At 47.2% G+C, this 6000-nt stretch overlaps 1 protein-coding gene across 1 annotated transcript in view; it reads right to left on the bottom strand.

Moving 5' to 3' along the window:
* Positions 1-5771, bottom strand: part of LOC134418634 (bifunctional heparan sulfate N-deacetylase/N-sulfotransferase 4) — a 66695-nt gene extending 60924 nt beyond the window's left edge. The window contains exon 1 of the mRNA XM_063157195.1: positions 4820-5771. The gene's annotated coding sequence lies outside the window, so the exon portion shown is untranslated. The remainder of the gene's footprint in view (positions 1-4819) is intronic.
* Positions 5772-6000: the final 229 nt, after the last annotated feature.

Consider the following 6000-nt stretch of genomic DNA (forward strand, 5'->3'; position numbering starts at 1 on the left):
TGTCTTTACATCCCTGTCCTCCTCTCCTGGAGGCTGAATGTAGAACTCCACTTGGTTTTCAAAAACAATCTCCAGGGTGTATCATGGACAAGGAAATCCAGCCTGACTTTCTGGGTTATGGAAGGGTCTGACAAAATTGTGTCTAGTCATTTGACACAATATCTTGTAATCCATAAAGCTTAGTTTTAGGTAACTCTATATACAGAGACTTTATTTTCTGCCAAATATTTTTTTTTTTCGCGGGGGAGAACACCTTATGGGAGTTCCTTCAGTTAAAAATCTAAGTGTGCAGAATGATTGCCTGTGGTTGATGCAGGCACATGGATCTTGCACCAAGGCTGATGGGGAGTTAGTCTGATGGGAGCCTGTCAGGTGTTTGGAGGCATGCGTGGCTCACTTTGCTTGCTGTGTGCACACTGGATATCACAAAATTCTCTTAGTCTTTAACTGTGATTTTTGTGGTACAAACAATGGTACCATGCCCTTCTGCAGGTGATTAATTCACCAGGACGCTGATGCTGTTCCACTCTAAACAGCAGGACTCAAAGGGGCAGAGTAGTGGAGCCATTTAAAATTGCACCCCAAATAGGGTCTATAGAGTAGTAATAACTAAAAATGCCCTATAGTTACACCAGCTATTTAGAGGGGGTGGAGTGCAGGTAGTCTGGCAAAATATCAAGGCAGCGGGCCCTGATTTTTTTTTTGTTTAAATTAAAAAACCCTGAGAAGCTCTGAGGGCTTTAAAATCAAATGTGATCAATAAGTCTAATTTCTGTATCTTACCTAGAAGCCTAGAAGAGTGCTCTTTCCTCTTATTTCCAAACATTTCTCTGTGAATTACTGACCACCTGCCCTCCCTTCTGGTGCTTTAGGGGGTAATCTATACCCCAGTGAGAGAGATTAAATTCAAGAATACTCTGAGGGTCTGAAACTTGAACCCTGGCCTCCTCCTTGCACCTTATGGTCCTATGGAAAAGGACAAGATGTTGGCTGGAACAGCCCCTGGAAGTAGAGCACAGAGGAGGTGGGTGCATATTTCATGACAGACTGCTTTAACTTTCCAAACAGCCACCTCTTCTACGGCCAGCAGCTACTATTAATTATTTATCAGAACACTTATTTGTACACTAAAAGCTAAATGCAATCCTTTCAGTGGAGCCTGGCAGAGAGTGGGCTGGAATAAGTAGCTGTGGATAGTCCTTCAGGAGGGGAGGTTTCGTGCAGAGCTCTGCTCAGGGGAGAGCCTGTCCACATGATTCTCTGTGCTGTTTGTGCCTGGTACTGATATTTACATGTGGGAGATGAAAACCCAGACCATAGTAAGAGTCTGGAGCTGTGGGGCATCAGCCTGATCTCCCTTGGCCAGGTTTAGTAAGGGGAGTTCTTATGCCACCAGCATCCAAGGAGGAAGAGGGAATCCCTTCCCACCCTGCCCTGGCTTCTCCTTCTGTGTTTGCTCTGGCTCTGTAAAACCCATCCTTGCAGCAGAGGAGGGAGGATGAATTTGCTTCCTTTGCCTCCACTTGGGGAGAGCAGCTGTGACCCCTTCTGTAGCCAGAGGGAAGGGAATAGGTTTTAATATTTCTCTCTTCCTTTTGAATTGAGTTCAAATGGTCATCCATGACTTGTGGTGCCAATGTGTTTTCCTCATCAAATACTGATATGGTTTCTGTACTGGTGTGCTGTTGCCATGTAATTCTGGTGGCATTGCTGTTTAGGTAAAATATTATCATTTTTCTGTAGCAACTGTAATTTCAATAGGAATTCCAATTCCATTGTAATTATTAGAGACTGTAGTTGTAATAAATGTTTAGGATTGATGTGCATGATTTTCATTTTCTTCCAGCACCTGATACTTTTAATGGCTCAATTTTTTCTAATTTGAATGTTGACATAGATGGAGAATTGATGCTGAATTTCTATCTAGCACTCTTCTGGGTGGCTTACCTTGGTGGGGGGCATTGCTTTAGCATCTCAATAGGAGAGAGAGACTTGTTGCTGTGAGCTGTGCCTTCTTCAGCCTATCTCAATGTGGGAGGCAGGACTCTGATGTTCTACCCAATTTCCAGCAGAGACCCTCCTTCTCCCTAAGAGTCCAGCCCTTCTACCTCCTCTGATGGTTCTCAACTGCATCCCAGGCCTGAGAACAAGGGATGTGATGGGCTGCCCCCTTACACTGTGCTCCTTTACATGTGCAAATGGTTTCAACCCAGGCTCCCCTCCCTTTGGGAAGCGTGGAGAGCCCTTGGCTCACCCTAAGCTCAATGCCCTGCTCCTGAAATGACTCCCCAGGCTGGGCCAAGTGCAGCTTCCTGCACAATTCCAAGGTAACCTTTCCTTCAGCCATCCAGGCCCCAGCTTGCAATGCCTTGCTGCTCTCAGCCCAGGGGTTGCTTTGTTCAGAAAAGCCAATTGTGCGGGTATGGAAAGCAGTTTCTTGGATGCACCTATGGACCTGCAGAAAGAGGGTTGGGATTGGGTGCTCTTTAAGGTCCCTCCCAAGCCAAACCATTCTTAGATTCTGGGATTATGGAAGCTTTGCAAGGCAAACGCTTGATGAAAGCAAACAGCAGAATATTCATGCAGCTGAAGCTCAGCCAGCCCTATAGTCATAGTGGCAGTCAAAGCAAAATTGTTTGTGGACAAATCAGAATGATTTGGAACAGAAATGATACTTTTTATTTGGTAGAAGTTCATTATATGGCTTCCTTTACTGCTTGTAGAGAAATGATGAATCTTTTTCTGGGGACATAGAGTTAGATGCAATTTTTTGTTTATCTAACTGAAAACTCATAGTCAAAACTAATAGGAACTTATCAGCATTTTCTGTGCTCAGTATTGGCATGGGTTTGGAATATATGGTCACATTTTCCTTAAAGTATCTCATTGTACTGCTGGGATATTCCTGTACTGCAACCTTAAAAAAGCCCATCTTTACTTTTAGCGTATTTTTATCCTGCTCATAGTGAGTATGGCAGTTGAACTCTAGAGCAGCTCATGATTCCTGCACGGTGCTAAGGCTGATCATGGGCATTACAGGGAGTGATACAGCAGATATCACAGCCTCTAAACACCCATAAAGTTTTAATAGGACTTGCAGAACTTGATGGTGTGGGTTAATAGGGTGTTCAGGCTGAAAAGGATTTGTATGTGGGGGGGGTGTGTGTGTGCAAGTGGTCAGTCACTGAAGCATCCTGCTCTCTGCTGAAACGTAACCCTTTGAATTTGATTTACTCTGATAAAAGGCAAGTTAGAGGAGCATTTCCACAGCCTTGCAGAAGAGAGTGGTGTCAACAAGACATGAAGATACTCTGCTTTCAATTCTGAAGCTTTCAGACATTAGGCATCTATTGTGAATCCAAAAAAGGCCATGTTCTGGGGAAATGGCACAAAAGCTGACAGACAGCTGTAAACTTGTGCACAGAGCAATGGCATGAGAACATCCAACCCAACTGAGCAGATCATAGGGTCTGGTTGATAAGATTCTAGAGGGAACTCAAAGCCAAGAATTTCTTTAGTTAAATGGATTGGTAGTTCAGAGCCCACCCCAGCCACTCCTTTAGGGCAGCATTCCCAAAAGCAATGCAGGCAGTACAGCTTTAGGGAGGGGAAAAAGTGCATGGGGAGAGTGCACAGACAGGATGGGGCAAGAGAGGGAGCACCTGGAAACATGGCCAGCTATTGGAACTTTGTGAACAAGAAGATTCTGCTGTCCTTCCAGGCTGAACATTTAGAGCAGGAGGATCATGATTCAAGCTACTGAAGAAATGGGGTGAAAATGAGTTACTTCTCTTTTTATCTTGTTCTCTGAGGGCATTCAAAGCTAGGAGAGGTGGAGTAACCTGCTACAGGGGGTAGGCCAGACTCTGCAGCATTGATTCACACAGAGGGAAGGAGGGAGGCTTCAGGCAATATGAATGAGAATGTGGAAAACTAATGTTTTACTAACAGGAGTTAGTAAAAAATGACCTGGTAAATTCCCTGGGGAAAAGCGAATTTCCTGAGCTTGGAGTTTTGTTGGTATGTGTGGTTAGGACAGTGCAGGGCTTGTGGGAAGAGACTTCTTCACCTCTGAGCATTTTCCTGTGAGTGTTCATTCCCAGCAGCAGTGACTTGGAGCCCCTGTGCCAGCTGCGGAATAAAACCCCTGGGCTGCTGCTGGACTGGGCTCTGGAGCATCTGAAGAGCCCACACTGATTTCTTCAGTTTAGGTCTTACTGCCTCTAACAATCCTTGCTTTCACTCTATAAATGATCATGCTGTTTAAAAAAAAAGTTTCTGACAGATGTAGTTTGCTATCAAAGTGCTGGAAGAGAGCAGATCTGTAGGTTTTGGCTTCCTCACAGTACAATTACTCTTCCTTTGGTGCACAATTAATGTATCTCCGTGGAAAGCTTCTACCAAGTCATTTCAGTGCAGTAGTACTACTGAACTTTGCTGGATGGTAGCAAAAAAGGCAAAGGATGTGGAGAAGACTAAAGAAGTAATTGTATCCTCTTTTCCTCCTCGCCTAGTTTCCCATGCTCTCCCTTCTGTGATCTTTCATACGTGTAGGCAGACAGCTGCTTCCCTTGGGAGCAACATCCCTTGGCATCAGGGGCATGTGGCAAAGACTATCTCATCTCAAACTTTCAAACAATCCTTGGGATGGCAGGCCCCGGGCAGCTTTTGGAAGCACTTACTGTGCAGAGGTTCCAGGCAGATCATTGGGCACGTTCTGGGTATTTGTACCTGCTCTGAGTGTAGGCACTGTATGTGTGCTGGTATGAATGTATGAATGTGTGCCCACAAGCAGAGGTTGAGAAGCTGAACAGCTTACCTAGAGAAGAATTTCTTTCCTGGTGTGCAGCAAAGAGACTCCTGCTATTCAAAGCTCTTCACAGGGCTCCAGGTGAACCAGGCAGAGTTCTCAGCTGCCAGCAGCTCTCAGCAACATCCCAGGGAGGCTCCTCTTGCTCCGGCCCCAGTCACTGAACTCCACCGGCGCAGTCACATCTCATTTGTACCCAGCCTGTCCTTTCAGAGCGAGCAGCCAGCTGGAACGATTCAAACCTCTGCTCAGCACAGCGTTCCAAATGCAGCTTCCTTCCTGGGCACGGGGATGACGCCGGGCTCCGGCAGAAAGGCTGCGAGAACTCTGGGATCAGCCCAGGAGCCGCTGCTCGCGGTCCTGGCGCCGGCGCCGCGCTCCGAGTGCCGGAGTCAGGCTCCGGCTCCCGCGGACCTCCGGCAGCAGCGCGGCGGCTTCGCGGGGCTGCGCTTGGCAGCAGCGGCCGATCCCGCCGCTACTCAGCCCGCAGGCTTGCAGGGACTCGGAGCTGCCCTGATGTCATTCCGGCCGAGGGGGGATGCTCGGCGAGGACGCCGCGGCGGGGGCTGGTTCGGAGATGAGCCGCGTTCCTCTCCCGCCGCCCCGATGGATTCCGCGCTCCGCGAGGATTTGCATCATCTGTCACCGCGCGGCTGGACCACCTCCCCTCCTGCCCGCCCCAAATGCGGGAGGGAAGTCCCTCTTCCAGCTCCCGGTGTTACACCTGGAGCCTGCAGCGGAAAGCCTTGGAGCAAGGCAAAGCTGGCAGAATCATTTCTCTGGCAGGAGGATGCTTGTGCCCCCAGTGCCCCCCATCACTTCTCACTGTCTCCAGGTGCTAAAAAAAGAGGCTTAACAAAATCCCAGGGCTGGAAGGTTTTTGGTTCCTTCTCTTGTTAGGTCACTGATAAGATCATCTGATACAATAAAAGGTGGGTTTTAGTGCATGACCAAAATCAAGGAGGAGTCACCCAGCAAACATTCCCTGGCACCAGCAAATATTTGGTGCTCGGAGGTGAAAAGTATTTTCTTGCTGTACGTGACACAAGTTCCACCTATTTGTTGCATAATTTCTTATTAAAATCCTTCATTTCATCCAGCTGGATACAAAACCAGCCTCCACAGCCAAGAAACATGATTGCTACGTGATTTCAAATTATATTACAGAGGCAAAACTAAACACTTTGTAT

The sequence above is a fragment of the Melospiza melodia genome, chromosome 5 (assembly GCF_035770615.1).
Source record: "Melospiza melodia melodia isolate bMelMel2 chromosome 5, bMelMel2.pri, whole genome shotgun sequence".
In the NCBI taxonomy this organism is placed as follows: Eukaryota; Metazoa; Chordata; class Aves; order Passeriformes; family Passerellidae; genus Melospiza; species Melospiza melodia.